The following is a 19216-nucleotide window of genomic DNA, read 5'->3' on the forward strand; positions in this document are numbered from 1 at the left end:
GTACATTTTTTAAAATTATAAATTCCCCTCCCACTTCCGCTGCTGCCCTGCCTCCCCTCCACTTTTTATTACTGGCAGCCGTGACTGACCCGTAGAAACATAGCACGTATGTGAGTGGGTGTCTCAGAGCAGGGAAACCAGGACTACATCAATAACTGGGGATGATCTTTGCGGAACATGTTACTCTCCTTACCATCCCTTTTTTCTCAGGATACTTATTTCTTTAAATGGTAAAAATACCTCTAACGCATGTGCTTTATCGCCTTTGATGTCTTTCACATAATAAATCTACAATACTGGACTGGTTTTACCTAAAAGAAAGATGGGCAAATGTCCACAGTATCTGGTGAAGAAAAGGATTGCGGCATATTAATTTATTTTATCTATAGAGATGGCTTCAGACCAGGATCCACATTTGTAGTCATGTTATGTTGACAGTCAACCCCGCAAGTCCTTTTCTGGCATGTTGATGGATGTAGGAGGGTTGGGAGAGGGCACATCTGTGTCAGAGCCTGGGCTCAGTTGAGGATGGACTGCAATAGGATTGCCCAAATTATAGCAAGAAGAAGACCTGTTTTAAGAGGTGCCAATTTAGTTGTTCGCTGAGAACTACTGGGCACAGCAGGCTCAACAGTCATGTGCCCATGATTTGATTTTTAAATTTATAAAGCGCAATGAATGCGTGGAGGTGTCTTGGCGCTGAGAACTAAAAGGTCGGGTCAGGATGGGTGCGGGCGAGTTAGAGGTCTGCTCGGAATAACCAGGTTTTTAGTGATTTTCTGAATGAGGTAAGATTCGGGCTGGTTTTAATTGAAAGAGGTAGGGGATTCCAGAGTTTTGCCGCTCTTAGCAGAAAACTCCTTCCTCCCCAATGTACCTGCTTCAACCTAGGTACTTGGAGAAATTTCAGTTGTGCAGATCTGAGGTTCCTGGACGGGACATAGTACTTTATTCTAGAAGTCAGGTAGGAGGGACCTCTACCTTGGAGTGCCTTAAACGTAATGCAGAGTGCCTTAAATACTATTCTTTTCTGTACCGGCAGCCAGTGAAGCGCTGCTAGCCGCTGGGACACTGATTCGTGCCTTGGGATGTTCAGGATCAGTCTAGCTGCCGCATTCTGCAGGCGTTGGAGCTTACTCAGATGTTGATTTTGGATCCCAAGGTAAAGAGCATTACCATAATCCAACCAGGAGATTGAAAGGGCAGTTACCACAGTGTTCAGGGCCTCTGGGGGGATAAAAGAACGAATCTTTCTGATCAGGTTTAATATAGCCCAGAACCTTGCCGTAAGGCAGTTGATCTGGCTATCGATGGTTAGCCGACAGTCGAAAATTACCCCTCGATTTTTGACCTTGGAAACTGGAGGGGGGCATTCGCCCAACTCAGTGGGACACCATTTCGGAGACCAACCTAAGGGATTGGTACCTAGCAGTAGGACCTCTGTTTTGCTGCTGTTTAATAATTTTAGGCAGCTGGGTTGCATCCAGTTGTTGACGTGGGACATGCAGATGTTGAAGCGTTCTGCCACCTCGTCTTCATTGTTGGTAATTGACACTACAATGTGTGTGTCATCTGCATAGCGGATTACTGAGAACCCAAACTGTCTGATCAATGCGGCCAGAGGGCCATGTAAACATTATAGAGCGTGGGGCTCAAGGAAGAGCCTTGGGGCACTCCACAATGAAGATTGAAGGTTTGTGAGTTTGTTCCGTCTGCTTCTACTCTGAAAGATCTTTCAGACAGATAAGATGAAAGTAGCGTTGAAGCCGAGATGTGGACACCCAGCTCTGTCAGTCTCGATATTAGTATATTATGGTTAACGGTATCGAAGGCCGCCGATAAGTCTAGTATTATCAAGGCGGCCTTCCCGCTTCCATCAAGAGATTTCCTAAGCTCTTCACTTGCAGTGATTAGGGCAGATTCAGTCCTGTGGCCTTCTCTGAATCCATTCTGAGAGTGGTCTAGCAGATTTTTTGAGGTGATGAAGGTAGAGAGCTGGATATTGAGTATTTTCTCCAGAACCTTAGAGCAAAAAGGAATTCTGGAGATGGGCTGATAACTATTGGGAATCATCGGGGTTCAGGTGGCGTTTTTTTAGCAAGGGGAGCACGGAAGCTGTTTTCCAAGCCACTGGGAACTTCCAGTGGTGTATGAATCCTGAGAACAGATCGTTTCGTTGAGAGCTGAGCTCTTCTGGACAGAGGTGGAATATTTTAGGGGGACATGGATCTGAGGGGGGCCCTGATTTTGTTTCTTTATTAGTCTGTATAATTTGGTCCCTGCTGGGATGGGAAAAGGAAACACTAGGAAGGTTTTGGTCGGAGACAATTTTTGCTGGGGGAGGCTCATTAGGAGTATTTAAAAAGGTGTCAGACTGCTTGCACCTTGTTGACAAAGGCTTGGCCCAGGGTATTACAAAATTCTGGGTTGTCGTCTGTAATGGCTTTGTCAGGAAGTTTGGCCAATTTTTCAACAGTCTTGAAGAGCTCTTTGCTTGAGTTATTAGTTGCTGCAGTTTCGGCTGCATAGTATATGCATTTTTCCTCCTTGATTAGCTTTTTGTATATGGCCAGAGACTGGGCATATTTCATTTTCAATTTCATATTATAATTTAATCTCCATTGTTTTTCTGTCCTTCTACATAGCTGTTTTTGAGACCTTAGCTTGTCTGAGAACCACGGTTCAGATGTTTTTTTCCTTCTCGTAGAGGAAGTTAGGAGAGGAGCAGCTATGTTAGCTGCCTGAGTAATCCATTCAGTAAGGTTGTGGACCGCCAGGTTGGTATCTAGTCCCAAGTTGGGTTTGTTCTCCTGGAGTAGTGTGTAAAAGTGGTTAAGGTCGATTTTCGCCCAGTTACGATAGAAATGAGTCGTGGGCGGTTCGGACCCTGCTTTTTATTGGGAAGTAGCTTTGATTGTGAATATGATAGCTCAATGGTCTGACCAAACTACCGGGAGTATCTTGTCAATGTTAATCATAGGGTTGGACGTGAAAATACCGTCCAGGGTGTGTCCGGCATCATGGGTGCTCTCTTTGATCAATTGTTCCAAGCTCAGACCGCCAATACCTCGAGAAGTTCGGCGTTAGTAGCGTCTGAGATATTCTCTAGGTGATGATTAAAGTCACCAAGGATGGTGTAGTTTGAGTAGTTTATGCTGGCTTCCAAGAATGGGGTAAGTATGTCGAGCAGGGGTTGCTGAACTTTAGGTGGGCGATAAAGTAGAAGGCCATTCAAGGAGTCATTGTGGTTGAGTAGGACCTGGAACGCGAGAGGTTCGCAGTCCTGAGAGGTGCCCAGTGAGGATGTCTTAACTGAGATTTTGTTTTTAGCGATAATTGCAAGACCGCCCCCTCGTTTATTGGTTCGGTCTACTCTAGTAATTTGAAAGTCTGGGGGAAACGCTTGTAATAAGTCCGGGTCAGAGGTCTCATTAGCCCAGGTTTCCGTAACAAATACTAGATCTAGCTTGAGGCTGTCGATCATCTCCGCCATTTCCGTGTTATGTCTAATTAAAGAGCAAGTGTTGAGTAGCATGGCCCTGATCTCTGTGATAGGCCCATGACCCAAGTCCTTTTGCCTCTGGATACCTTTTGGCTTAATCTTGTTTGTGTGATCAATTTTGTTATGTTTGATCTCAGGTTTCAGTAAAGTATGCAGTGTAGTGTGAGCTTCCATATGTATTGTGGGCCTAGGGACGAATCTAAGCATTGAATTTTTTCAAACACTCCAATTTGGTGTTTGTGGCCATTAAAACTTTTTGGAATGCACTAATCCCGTTTTGAAAGTCAGTAAATATTTACCAACTCCTAAATCACAATCGTGACCCCATACCAAATTGGTATTCGGAAGGGGCATGTTGTAGGCACCTCCTCCAAATATCAAATCAGTGCGAGATGCATCAGTGTTTTGCGCCGCAAAACATTGAAAAATGACAGACTCCTGAGTTAGGGTGATAATTATTCTGCAAAATGGAAGGAGCTCCACTGGGATCACTTCCCCTTTGTAAAAAAGCATGTTTTGAGGAGTAGGCAGTGATCAAGACCACTAGCAACTCACAAACAAACTTTTAAAAAAAATAAACTTTCATTTTTTAAACTCAGCCCCATTTCCTTCAAGGAAAATGGGCTGCATTAAAAAAAGGTTACTTCATTAAAAGAAAAAAGTGATAGCAGACTTGGTCTGTTGACACTAGTAGGCAACCATCCCTGTGATGGCCTCCAATCATACTGATTCGCAATATGCAACCTACCTCATTAATATTCATGACATAAGTCAGATTGCAACCCACTATAATTTGGAATTTTATGAACTATTAGCACATAGGTTGGTTCGTAAAAATCTTTACTGGCTGCAGAAATACACAATTTGCTGTCACTTTTTTGTACCTTTGGGGTCTAGCACTGTGGACATGTTAAAAGTCGAACAAAGTAATTTCATCCTTATTCTTTCTGCGACTTGGAGCCACTGGAGCTCTTTCAGAGCTGGGTAAGAATGGAACATTGTTATCAGATTCAGGCCTAACCTCGATGCCTGGTTTTGCATTTTTCTGAGTTTTTAGATGCCTTTCTTAGATGCTCCAGAAAACATTAAATTACAATAGTCTAGTCTTGACAGAAACACAGCTCAGACAATTTAAAGACTGCATCTTAGCCTAATAGGAAATCACAATATTATACGCAGGTAATTGGTGGTTTTTACAACAACAGAAACTTGATGTATAAAGACCTGTGTGAGCAACAACCATACTATTTTTTGGCTTGGAGCGGTGACAAATTTTCTCAAACATCTGAATGGTATACTTCTGTCTGCAGTCCCCTTCTTATGAGGACTTTTGTCTTCAGACAATGAGGGAAAATGTAACTTGCTTTCATCCACAAGTAAACATATTTGAAGTATGGTCTAATGATATTTTGGAAATCTATGTGAATACCAACAGGGATGAGCAGTTGAATATCATCAGCATATATCTAGGATTCGATACAGTACTTGGAGATACCCTGAGTGAAAAGTTTCTAGTGGATGATGAAAAGCTAGGAAGATTGTGGTGATCACTAAGGGACGCCGAAAGCGATGGGATGAATTGACAAAGAGCATGGACACACACTGACGTGTAGATTTAGGTGTGAGACGAATGATTTGTACAACTGAAGAGACTTACTGGTGACTCTTGTCCAGCTCATCAAGCATTCTATAAGGACTGTGGTCCATGTTCTTATAAGTGAAAGATCAATCAATTAAGATTCGAAATTAGAGCTTGTCAGAGTCAAGAGTGCAAAGCAGGTTTTTTGTCATTCACTGTTGTGCTTTCTATTCCCCTGCTTGAATGGGATCCTGATTTTTGTCATCTAGGATATTATTTGATTCAATACATTTTTGCAACTGCTCTTCCACATCTGGCCAAAGTGTCACATACACTGAGCGAGTTCTTATGCTCAATTTCCTATCTCTTGCGGTCCGGGCCAGCATGTGGCACGCACATGCTGTGAAATGTGTGGAAATTTAATTCCAACACATGCTGTGTGTTCTAAAATTGAGAGCCCCAGTAGTCTTTTGGGAAAGTTGGTAATGTGTGTCAGTGTGTAAATACTACTAAGTGAACGTAATGTGGTGGGTAACCAAAAGAGACCAGGTGTGTGTCTTGTCCTTCATGTGGTGGCAATAGGTAAAGACCAGGTTGGAAGGATAGAGAAGCCAAGTAGAAAGTGTTGGCATGTATGGGACAGAAGGGAAAATAATGGGGATGTATGAAATTCACATAATCTTTTTTTGTTTAATGATGTGAAAGTACATGTAATTATACATATCTAGCATTTAGAGCTACAGTTTGAATACAAGGACGCATTTCATGCTAAAATACAGTGCCAAAAGCAAAAGTACCCCGGACGACAGCTGTTCAAGTTTTGTTAATTTGTGTTTGTATTTGTATTTGTATTTGGGCATTTGTAAAGCGCAACTAGCGCTCCGGAAGGAGCATCCTGGTGCTGGCTGGAAAGTGTGCGATCAGATGTAGTTAGTGAGGCAGAATTAGATGGCGGCCATGACATATTCATCTGGGAGACTGAAGATCCATGTTTTTAGTTGTTTTCTAAACTGAGTTTCTTTGGTTTGTGACCTCAGATGGTGAGGCATGGAGTTCCATGCTCTGGAGGATAGATAGGTCAGGGTTTTACCCCCTTTAGTTTTTAAGTTGAATTTGGCGAGTTTTAGCAGGTTGTTGTTGGAGGATCTCAGGGTCCTCTGGGGGTTGTAGTGTGGGTAGCGTTTAATTAGGTATTTGGGGCCAGTGTGGTGAAATGCCCTGAAGGCGATGATTAGGATCTTAAAAAAGATCCTTTTGTGCAGAGGCAACCAGTGGAGGGTTTTCAGAGCGGTAGAAGCCGAAGACCTCCTGGGGAGTTTAAGCACCAGTCTGGCGGCGGAATGCTGGACGCTCTGCAGTTTTTTGAGTGTGTTTTTTTTCACACCTGCCAATAGACCATTGCAGTAGTCAAGGCGCGCTAGGATTAGCGCAACCGCTACCGCCTTTCTAGCCTCCGTTGGTAGAAGGTCAAAGAATTTTTTTAGGGATTTAATAATCCTTCACTCCTGTGATAATTGTGTTGCTTAATATTATGACGTGGCATAAAGGCTTGATTTTGGGAATTTCACTTAATAAACATAAAGCAACATTTTTGAAATGAGGAGTAATTATGTATAATTGAAATTTCTCCCAACCCTAGAGGCATTTAACTGCGCAGCTGGGAGGACAGGACCATTCAAAATAAAAATGTGTGTAGAAGCGGGAATATGAGGATGGCTCTTAATGCCCTGAATAGATCTGTTTTAGCAAATTTATAACTGATAGCAAATATAACAACCATATTTCTCGCTAAAAGGGGAATATATCTGATCAATATATTCCTCAAACATGTCACATTTAATTTAGAAACAACATAGAAAATTCAGGTGTCTTGTGTACCCAGCTCTCCATATATCTGTATTTATTTCAGTAACAAGTGAGAATTGAAGCATATCTCGAACTCCAATTTCCTGTAAGTTAGTGAACATAGGGGCCAGATGTACGAAGGCCCCATTTTGTGATTTACTAATTGTGAATCTTTGCGATTCGCAACTAGGAAATCACAAAACGGCACGCATGAAAGTGTTCTGAACACTTTCTGTGATTCCCAGGGGATCGCAATTGACCTACCTCATGAATATTAATGAGGTAGGTCACAATATGCGACCCCCTAGGTACTGCAAACTTCACAGGGATGGTGGCCTGCTGGCGTCAGCGGACCACCATGACCGTGATTGCTTTCAAATAAAGCAATCTTTTTTTTTTTTGTAAAGCAGCCCGTTTTCCGTAATGAAAAACGGGATGCTTTACCAAAAAAAAGAAAAGTTTTCTTTTAATTTTTTAAGAGCAGGCAGTGGTTCGATGGGCCCACTGCCTGCTCTTAAAAAATGCTTTACAGAAATTCACAAAGGGGAAGGGGTTCCTTGGGGATATTTTCCCATTTGCGAATGGTTTCCCACCTACTTAAAGTAGGTGGTAAAATGCAAATGTTTTGTGACCGCATTTCAGTCAAAAACATTCCTACATACCGATGCGATCCGGTATTAGGAAGGAATGCCCTAAACATGCCCCTTACTAATAGCGAATCCCAAACCCATTTTGCGATTCAGTAACAGGTTACCGAATCCCAAAATAGGGTTTGCTGCATCTGAAAAGCATTTTTTGCGTTCGCAAACGTGCCGATTGGCACAATTGGTCCGTAGAATACAAAGATGTCGACCACTTTGAAAAAATCATAAGTGACATTTTGCTGAATTATTATGATGTACAGGAGTCCAATCCACAAAAAGATAAGGAGGGAGGGCACAGAGGAATCTACCAGAAACAGCATTACCAAACTAATGTGTTATTCTGGTGGATACTTCTAACTGCAGATTCCTCACCTCACCAAAAGTTCCATAGCAGTACCACCCTAAAGGTAGAGGGTTGCAGGAGTGGACTCAGACCAAATAGTCTTGCAGCACTGAGCAGGCAAAGTGGCCTTCCCATTGTAGCAGACTGTGAAGGCAGTAGTGCTTCATTAAAATGGACATCCCTGCCCATGTTGCTGCTGGTCTAGAATCAGTACCCCTCTTGCCAAAACGATTGTTGTGTTCTTAACTCAGGTAAAATGATCTGCAGACCTTTGTGAGGTTGCTTCTTGGTCAACGCATTGTGGATTTGGATGCAGGATGCTATCCACTTGACAGGGTCCTCTTTTGCACCACCTTACCTTCCTTCACTCTAGACAATCCTACAAAGAGCTAGATATCCACACAATGATCTTCTGTGCTCTAATTGTAGAAGCTGTAAGTCCTTTTTGGGTTGAGCTGATGGAGCTTCTCTTCCATGTCGAAGGATAAGGTGTAGCGAAAAACATTGCAAAAAGGTGCAATGGCTGACATGAAAAGGTGCAATAACTTTTCATAAGAAGGCCCCAGGGGTTCTGAGCACCAATTCATCAGGAAAAGGATAGTGTCACGCAGTTGCACCAGAGTCCCTGCAGCTCACTTGTACGGTACATTAAGGTGATGGCATTTAGAAAAACAGTTGTGAGCATCAGGAGTAGCAGTGAATAGTTGAGTACCATCCCAAAGGCTGTGCACTTGAGAAATGTCACAATAACATTTAAGTCCAGTCGTGGCTTGATTAATGACTTCAGGAGAAAGATGCGAGTCAAACCTTTGATAAAACACACCACAGCTAAATAGAGAGGTTAAGTCAAGCAAACAAAGACAGGCTGGTAGGGCTGATATAAAGCCCTTACTCTTGCTGAGCAAATGAAATGAAGAGGAACACTTCTGAATGTTTGCCATACAAAGGGTCAGTGTGTTAAGCACCACATGAGGTGATGCATTTCTCTCAGTGTCAACTATAAATTGGACTTTTTTCAAAAGGATGTCTGACTGCAAGGATGACATAGACCACCTCGGCTGGCAAGTCATACACTGGTAATGTCAGCAACTCAATCTCATTGCAGGACTCTTCCCTGTAGCTAAGATAGGAAGACCTTTGGATGTCATAGCCTGATTGGGAGACAAACGCTCAGGAGCTCTGGGTACCATATTTTCCCTGCCCAATCCTGGGCAATTAAGATAACTTTAGCCCCGTCAATCCTGATTTTTCGCAAAACTTGAGGCAGGAGAGGTAGAGGTGGAAATGCATGCAGGATTTCTTTTCCTCAAACCTACGGACTACGGACTTCGGACCAGCGACCAAGGAGGGAGCTGAGGGCGGTTGTTGCTGCCTGTGTTGCCCGTCTGTTGCCTGCTCCCGCCGCTGCTCCTCGCCGGACCCGCTTCGCGGGTCCCGCTTCGCGGCCAGGAGTGACAGAGAGGCACTCAGGTGTGGTGCTGCTTTCCTGACCGGCAGGGCTGCGAGCCAGAAGCGGGGGACTCCAAGTTCCAGGAGCCCCCGCGCGCCCGTGGTCACCTGGGCTGCTCTCCCTGCCGGCCCCGCCCCCACCAGGACACTCAAAGAGGCGGCTAACCTTGCACTCGGCGGATTTCTTTTCCTCAAACCTACGGACTACGGACTTCGGACCAGCGACCAAGGAGGGAGCTGAGGGCGGTTGTTGCTGCCTGTGTTGCCCGTCTGTTGCCTGCTCCCGCCGCTGCTCCTCGCCGGACCCGCTTCGCGGGTCCCGCTTCGCGGCCAGGAGTGACAGAGAGGCACTCAGGTGTGGTGCTGCTTTCCTGACCGGCAGGGCTGCGAGCCAGAAGCGGGGGACTCCAAGTTCCAGGAGCCCCCGCGCGCCCGTGGTCACCTGGGCTGCTCTCCCTGCCGGCCCCGCCCCCACCAGGACACTCAAAGAGGCGGCTAACCTTGCACTCGGCGGATTTCTTTTCCTCAAACCTACGGACTACGGACTTCGGACCAGCGACCAAGGAGGGAGCTGAGGGCGGTTGTTGCTGCCTGTGTTGCCCGTCTGTTGCCTGCTCCCGCCGCTGCTCCTCGCCGGACCCGCTTCGCGGGTCCCGCTTCGCGGCCAGGAGTGACAGAGAGGCACTCAGGTGTGGTGCTGCTTTCCTGACCGGCAGGGCTGCGAGCCAGAAGCGGGGGACTCCAAGTTCCAGGAGCCCCCGCGCGCCCGTGGTCACCTGGGCTGCTCTCCCTGCCGGCCCCGCCCCCACCAGGACACTCAAAGAGGCGGCTAACCTTGCACTCGGCGGATTTCTTTTCCTCAAACCTACGGACTACGGACTTCGGACCAGCGACCAAGGAGGGAGCTGAGGGCGGTTGTTGCTGCCTGTGTTGCCCGTCTGTTGCCTGCTCCCGCCGCTGCTCCTCGCCGGACCCGCTTCGCGGGTCCCGCTTCGCGGCCAGGAGTGACAGAGAGGCACTCAGGTGTGGTGCTGCTTTCCTGACCGGCAGGGCTGCGAGCCAGAAGCGGGGGACTCCAAGTTCCAGGAGCCCCCGCGCGCCCGTGGTCACCTGGGCTGCTCTCCCTGCCGGCCCCGCCCCCACCAGGACACTCAAAGAGGCGGCTAACCTTGCACTCGGCGGATTTCTTTTCCTCAAACCTACGGACTACGGACTTCGGACCAGCGACCAAGGAGGGAGCTGAGGGCGGTTGTTGCTGCCTGTGTTGCCCGTCTGTTGCCTGCTCCCGCCGCTGCTCCTCGCCGGACCCGCTTCGCGGGTCCCGCTTCGCGGCCAGGAGTGACAGAGAGGCACTCAGGTGTGGTGCTGCTTTCCTGACCGGCAGGGCTGCGAGCCAGAAGCGGGGGACTCCAAGTTCCAGGAGCCCCCGCGCGCCCGTGGTCACCTGGGCTGCTCTCCCTGCCGGCCCCGCCCCCACCAGGACACTCAAAGAGGCGGCTAACCTTGCACTCGGCGGATTTCTTTTCCTCAAACCTACGGACTACGGACTTCGGACCAGCGACCAAGGAGGGAGCTGAGGGCGGTTGTTGCTGCCTGTGTTGCCCGTCTGTTGCCTGCTCCCGCCGCTGCTCCTCGCCGGACCCGCTTCGCGGGTCCCGCTTCGCGGCCAGGAGTGACAGAGAGGCACTCAGGTGTGGTGCTGCTTTCCTGACCGGCAGGGCTGCGAGCCAGAAGCGGGGGACTCCAAGTTCCAGGAGCCCCCGCGCGCCCGTGGTCACCTGGGCTGCTCTCCCTGCCGGCTCCGCCCCTAGAGTCAAACCAGCCATCTATAAAAGAGTAGTGTCATCCCCGCTGCGCGGGAGCGCGCGGGAGGGCGCCGGGAGAAGCCCGGGACAAGGGCGGGACCGTTTGAGGCCGTTCGAGGTCTGAGAGGACTGGACTGGGCCAGCCCTCTAAGCCCCCATAAACGGTCTCCTCCCTTCAATCACAAGGAACTATGTCATCTCGTGAGTATAAGGAAAGGGCGGCCAAATCCAAATTAAAAAACGGAACCCTAGATGACTTCATCACTAAAACACACTCTGCAATAGACAATGAGATCGCCAAAATGCAGCGTCGAGTTTCATCCGAACTGGACGCTGCAAGGAGGCTGTCCCAGGAGATAGCTGCGGCAAAAAAATCCTCCCTAGGTGCTTTTGCCTTTGCCAAAACCCCTGACCGTTCTATTGCCCAACCTTTAAAATTAATTGAAACAACTGTAGACATCCATCATCAAACGGTGCCTATCACACACACCTCAAAAGAAACTTTACAATCACCCTCAGTATTATCCGATGACCCTTTACAAACTTCTAAATTTGGGGTAAAGGAGGAGACAAATGAGTGTAACAGAGATGTACCAGTAGTGGGCTTAAAATCAATTTCTGTAAACCAGGTTGTGGGAGTTCCTGAAAATAAACAGCAGGGGACATACACCAAAAGGAAACGCGCTAATCAAACATCATACGCTAGGAAGAAAGTAAAGGTTGCAAAGTCACAACTATCCACCAAGTTGCCATCCCCGTCTCCAGCAATTAATACTCAACCTGCTGACCTCACAGTAGAGGCAGTTGTGGATCCGCTAGAGATAATCCAAGACAGGGATAGATTGACAATAGTGAAGGAGAATAATGAAGTACCACTATGTGTTATAAATGGGGGAGATGTTGAATTTCTGACCGTAGTATGGGAAACTCTTAAAAAGCTTTTAAACCCCTTCGAGGACAGACTATTGCAGATAGGATCCCAACTTACTAATATTGATAAAAAGTTTTCACATTCAGGGAAACACCCCGGTAAGGAAGACAAAAATTTATTGGTTGGTGTTGAGAAACTTATAAAAAGTTTACTGAACCCCTTGATGGAGAAAACTCAAATAATAAATTCAAAATTAGATCAATTGGAGTTTTTAACATCTAAGAACACCACTTTACTGGAAAGTCTGGTAGGAAGTAAAAAACAATCCCCCACTACTGTTGGTAAGACTAGCGATAACACCAGTTCAGGGAAAAAGGGCTTTAAGCCTAATTTGATATCGCAACCTCTATCTAGCGGTACCACTTCCAGCACTACCCCCTCCTTAGTACCAACACCATTAATAAAAATCAAACAGGTGAATACAGCGGGCCAAAAGCCAAATAATCCTCTGATGGTAACTACACCAGTCAGTACATCTGCACCGGCCCAAATTAATACGGAAGTGAAAGAAACACCGTCAAGTAAACCTCAGGCACCCAGTAAAACCCCATTACAGGGTAGGGAGATCTACATAAATATACCCCCAGAGTCCGCGCCTTACATGGCCATCCTGACAGGTGTTCAACCCATCCGAGAGAATAAATATGAGAAAAATGAGGACCTCTTAAATAAAACAAAATTTTGGCTAAATACAAATAGGCCATTGACCGAGGACACTGTCACAAAGATCCTCAGTGTTCGTAGGGTTCCCTGGGTTGGACCAAGCAAAAAAGACCTGGAGGGTGATTGCATTCTGATAAACTTTAGAGATAGTTGGGTTAAGGATATCATCTGTAGTAAGGCCAGGTTTGGGAGGATGGGGGATATCCAGTGTATTGGTCTCGAATACTTTTATCCCAAACTCTGTCAGTCTAATCCTGAGCAAAACTCTTTTCATCAAGGACAGCGTACAAAGGGTGGATACCAAACGGGTTGGACACGCAATTTAAATATGAATCAAGACCCGTTCCACCATTATACTCCTTGGCAAGAGACAGTTCCCTTTATGGGGCCGCCAATCATGGGTGATTTTACACAAGTTCCTTACAACCCACGACGATCTAGGTTTAGGGGCCCAGAATACCCTGGCTGGTTTCCAAATATTAACAACTATAACAATAACATCCCATTGAGGAATCGCTTTGACCCTTTTACGAACTTGGATGAGGTCGATTGACCACCACTTAGGATTAAAGGGACAATATCTACAATACCAGGTGGGGGAACGAAAGAAGATCATGGTATATGCACTAATGATGTTGAGCCTGTGAAAGTAACATGTGAGGGTAATAACATGAGCGCTGGATACCTACAGACGGGCTCCGCTGCTATGCCATTGGTCACCTTAGATAATGGCCACGAACAGAATATGTCACCATTGCTCAACCCTAATACCACTGTCGTAACAGATGCTTTGGGAAATAGTCACGGACTACAAGGGTCCTCATCATTATCGTCATCAGCACTAATATCTCTATTATCCTGGAATATTTCTGGAATAGTGAACAAATTAGATGATGAGATATGGTTAGATTTTGTGGAAACCCATGGAATCTTGTGTCTTCAAGAGACTTGGTCTAGGACTACCTGCAATATAGAGGGCTTTCAATCATTTGCTGTCTCGGCTGTCCCATCTATATCGGGGAGGGCAAAAGGTGGTATATTGACAGCATTGTCAATAACACTACAGAACCTTCGCACCACGACACTGGTAGAGACAAATTGGTACCAAGTATTGTTATTGGAACACCTATTCCCTGAAGCAGTGTTACTCATTAATTGGTACTACAATATCTTCAATGTATATGACACTTCGGTAATTGAAGACTTGGAGTATGCATTAGGTAAAATCCGCTGTAGGCACCCTTCCGCGCCGATTATATGGGTTGGAGATTTCAATTGTACACTCTGTAGTCATGGGGGTTCAAATGTATGCGGTTTGGAGGATTTGAATGCCCAGCCCCTAAACCACTTTAGGCACACCCCGCAGGGGGATGCCTTGAATAATATCATCGTAACTAATGATTTATGTGTGGTAGACCCCTGGTCCCCCCCAGATACCCCGCATATACCAAGTTTCCAGGGCTTGAGGGGAGAAATGAGTACAATTGATTTTGTTCTGGTATCAAGTACCTTTCTTAAGTATGTGGAAAAGCTGGAGGTGGTGGCAAATCCCATTAGTGACCACAACCCTTTATTATTATCTATATGGGTTCCTATACAAGAGCCACCAAGGAAAAGGGAACAACCCATTGAGTACAACAAAAATAAGGGTGTAACCCTGAAATGGGGGAAGATAAATGTACACAAGCTGGAAGAGGATATTGTTGTAAACTGTAAAAATGATTTAGAATTGTGTTTAGCAGGTTCCGATTCACAAAATGTTATTGAAAGCTTTGAGAAGTTGTGCTCCTATATAGGACAGTGCCTAAAAAAGCCTACACGAAAGGGAAGCCAAAAGGCCTTTAGATGGTTTGATTCTGTATGTTCTGCCACACACCGATCACTGAAATTAGCATTGTGTGAAAAGCCTAGAAATAAAGAGCTTGTCAGGACCAGTAGGAAGGCGTATAGAGACGCCATTACAAAAAGAAAAGAGGATTTGAAAACCAGGGCTTGGGATGACCTCGAAAAGGCAGCAGAATTGAAAGATAATAGGCTATTTTGGGAGGTAATTAATCGTCCCCTTTTTAAGAGCAATAATAATGAAGCTATAGCCATCCAGGTTACCGCTGAACAATGGGTCCAACATTTTAGTAAGATTTTTAATCCTAATTCGTATTCAATAATGTTAGACAATGAGGGGACAGGGGATGTGGTGTCTTCATCTCCCTCGGCCCTGACCCTCAGCTCTTCATTCACTTTGACTGAGATTGAGGAGGCCCTAGGGAAAGGAGCACCATTAAAAGCTCCAGGCCCAGATGCTGTCCCTCTGGATCTTTTTAAATCCAAGGTTAGTTTGTGGGCACCTATTCTATTGAATGTTTTTAAAGCTGTAGTGGTTGGCCGTATCCCTGGCACATGGAAAGAGGCAACGGTAGTGCCAATTTTTAAGAAAGGCAACAGATCCGATCCTTGTTGTTACCGCCCAATTTCTTTAATAGACGCCGCATGTAAAATCCTAGGTAGAGTAATCTTGGCGAGATTGGAAAGTTGGGCAGATTCTGTTGGATTGATAGTTGACTCTCAATATGGATTCAGACACGGAAAGGGGACAAATGAGCAGTGCCTTAATTTGGCACTAATCATGGGAAAGTACGTGAAGGCCAAAAAATCTTCTATTCATCTGGCCTTCATGGACTTGACAAGCGCTTTCGATACTGTATGCAGGAACAAGTTGTGGAGGATGATGATTGACATGGGCTTTGAAGAACCTCTAGTGTCCTTGCTTCGCAGGTTACATGAAGCAACCAACGTGTCCATCAGGTTTGGCACTGGGGGGGAAATAACGGAACCAATTCCTTCTACTGAAGGAGTGCGTCAAGGATGCATCTTGGCGCCTTTCCTCTTCTTAGTTTATACAAACGGACTTGAACAGTACCTACTAAATCAGGGCTGCGATTTCCCAAAAATTAATGGTAAAAGCGTCCCTATGCTTTCATATGCGGACGATACTGTCCTAATGACATTAACAGGAAACGGCATGCAAGTGTGTTTAGACGCATTTAATAAATTCATGCTTGATCTAGATCTAAAGGTAAACTTTGGAAAATCCTTTATAATGTCCTGTGGCCCCAAGGGGTCGTCTGTTAGGAAGTTCGTGGTAAACAACCGCACAATTGGGAAAGTGGATAATTTCAACTATCTTGGTAATCTGTTTGATAGTAAACTAAGATGGTCACCGGTAATAAAGGTTCGAGCCCAGAGTATGACAAGGGCGATAGAGGGCATTTTCCGCTTCTGTAGCAAACTGGGGCAGAAACACATAACGCATCTTAGAACTCTCTACACTTCAAAATGCCTATCTGTAGCTACCTACGGGGCAGGGGTGTGGGGGACTGAAATGCCTGCCGCAATACAGATGGTGGAAAACAACTTTATAAAAAGAGTCCTGTCAGTCCCAAAAAGTACCTCAAACATTTTCTGTCATAATGAACTTGGTATGGTTAGTGTCTCTGATACAATCTGCTTGTCACCTTTACTGTTATGGGGCAAAATCTGGCAGTCAGAAGACCTGCAATTAACCAAAGAAATTGTTACTGATTGCATGGCTTTAGATAACTCAAAGCAGATACCCTGGTTGTCCTATGTTTGTAACATGTTGAACAAAATCGATCTTGGTTCCTATTTTTATAGTCCCGGGAAAATCGAGGGAAATTACAAAATGGACATAAAGGCAAAGTATTTGATGTCTGTGAACCAGCTTCGTAGGGACAACATAATTGATAATGATACTATCCGCATCTGTAAACCCCAACCCCAGTATTATTTAATATTTACCCATAATGCGCAATGGCGATTCCTTTTAACAAGGTTTAGACTGGAGACCCTACACTATCAATTTGCCTTTCCTAAACAAGGGGGTTGGGGTGAGAGACTGCCCCCTTGTCCCTGTAATAATAGGGACAGACAAGGTACCTTACATTTGGTTCTTTTTTGTTCATTGTATAAAGAGCCAAGACTCCGGTTTATTAAACCAATTCTGAAGGGCAGGCAACCTTGCACCTATAGGGAAGGCTATGAATTTTTGTTATCATTAACTTCTGTAGAAATCTGTTGTGCAATGTTAAACTTCATCAGAATCTCACTAAAGATTAGGAAGATCTATGGGTAGCACAATCTGTATTGAAATTTTACAAAATTTGAGAATGTAGATGTTCCTTTTATTACTATTGTCATTTTTTAGGTCTTTTTCCAAAATTCTTGTATAAGTCTTTGTTTTAATTTAGCTTTTAAAGGAAAGATGAATTACATGTATGTTAGTTCAATACTTTTATGATTCATTTTATGTTTCGAATAAAGTTTTTGAATACGAATACGCATGCAGGAACCCTGTGTTTCACCACAGACAGCAAGAGTGTCTACTAGTCAGGGGCACAAAATATCTGACACTGTTTGTTTCTGAAGGCAGCAAACAAATCTAGCAAGGGTGCACACCAGTGACCAAATACACACTACACTGCCGTAGAATGGTCCACCAGTCATTGTCTGCTCATCTAGTCTAATCTAGCATTCAGGACACTGCCAGATGCCGGGAAGCAAGAAAGATTTTCTGTTAGTCCAGCCACCATCAAAGGCAATGGGCCTGCTGATGCAGGATCCAGGAATCCACTTGATCCTGCTTCCTACAGTACTATATTGCAGTTTTGTTGAATGTAAGGGCTTGCAGCAGCTTCCTCTAGCCCTTGCTTCCAGGCGATCTCCACAACACAGCAAGCACTGAAGCATCTGTCACACCATGACATGAATGGTAGGTGTGGAAGGGAGAGTGGCCTAACAGAGAATAGGTTAGAGTTTATCAGCCCAATTGAAGATCCTGAGCCAGCTCCTGCGAGATTTGAATGGAGTCGGAGAGGAAGCCCTGATGGTGGGCACTTTGGATCGAAGGTTCTACTTTAGGGACCACACATACCAACTGGCATTTGGCATGAGGAGGATGCACAAGTCGAGGAGTCCAAGAAGCTACAGAGCCATCCTCATCAACCACCAGGTCTATATCCTGAATGTCCTGGACTTACTGCAGTGGAGGAAAGGCACTGACAACCACTGTGTTCAAAAGAGACCCAATGAAGGTAATCCTCCGAGTGGGGTTCAGGTGATGCTTTGCCTCATTTTTTGAAAAACCCAAAGATGTCCAGAGGAGGTTTACAACTGACAGGTGATCCTGCTTTGGAAGCCAGTAGTACAGGAATAAGTGTTTACACGACTTTCAAAGAGGGCAGTGACCACCATCATCACTTTTGTAAAGGGATAAGTTCAAAGGGAGGCAAGGCAAATTGAAAGTATTCCAACACCACCATGACCACAGTTATTGCCTATGTGTCTGATATAAAAATATGTGCCTTAGAAGTCCAGTGGACAATTTGAGTTAATAAAATTGCTTTGGTTTTAATGGTAGGAAACTATAGGTCTATCACTTCTTCTGCCGTTTACACCACCACTGTGATAGAGGTCCTTCTTCCATTGGTGGCCCAAGTGGTTAGTCTAGCATCATTTCAAGGGATGTGTGTAGGCTACTGGCAGTTCGTACATCTAAGCATAAGCCATCATCTGTGTAATGAGAGGGGAGCAAGTTATCCGCCTCTTTATTCATATCAGTATCTTGAGGGAGAATAAGTCTGTTTGAATTGCATCAGAATTGCATACAAAGAAGGCTTCTAGACTCTGGCAGTATTGGTGCCACAGCAGAGGTCGAGGGTTGGAGTCTGGTAGAATAATGACTAGTAGCGCCTTCGTTATTTCATAGAATGGCATGGCCCTGGAGTGGAACCAGGTTGGCTCGGTGTCAAATACAGGCATCAGAATCTATTTGGTAATAGTGCCTGCAGAGCCATAGCAGGCGTCGGCATGGAAGGGAATGGAGGGACCTAGACACAAATATGGAAGTCTGGACTGGCGTTGGAATGGGTCCACCAGAAGAGGTTCAGGTGGAAGCCCCCATGGCCCTTTAAGACCTGAAGGCATGCAGAAGGGAGCTGGCAACACTAGATACATTTACAGATACGTTTCTTTGGAAGCCACTATTTGCTACGGAGTTGATGGCAGCTTGGGGAACTGTGGCAGTACCAGTGCCAGTTTCAGAGCCAAGTTGGAATCAGATGACAAAGGAGGGGTAACATCTTTAGCTTGACAATTGTGCCTACTTGACAAACTTCGAGTGCTGGGATGGGGTTGAGTCCCACTTGGCCTTCTTGCACTTATGGCATGTCTTCACTTTATCGGAAGAACTCAAACGTAAAAAGGACTTCTTGCAGGAATGGCTTCAAGACCTTTACTGTGAGGGGCACCATGACAGAGAGCAGGACCTATTTTCGGCAATGTACAGCTTCACCTACCGTTCATAGTTTGCCTTCAGGTACATAAGAGTGCATTTATCAAATGACTTAAGAGTTATGACTGGAGTCCAAGCTCCAGAAACA

At 45.4% G+C, this 19216-nt stretch overlaps 1 protein-coding gene across 6 annotated transcripts in view; it reads right to left on the reverse strand.

The window, feature by feature from the left end:
- The window catches only part of LOC147710549 (uncharacterized), a 493247-nt gene that overhangs the window by 26584 nt on the left and 447447 nt on the right, over positions 1-19216 (reverse strand). The window lies entirely within an intron of this gene.

Source organism: Lissotriton vulgaris, chromosome 5 (assembly GCF_964263255.1).
Source record: "Lissotriton vulgaris chromosome 5, aLisVul1.2, whole genome shotgun sequence".
Taxonomy (NCBI): Eukaryota; Metazoa; Chordata; class Amphibia; order Caudata; family Salamandridae; genus Lissotriton; species Lissotriton vulgaris.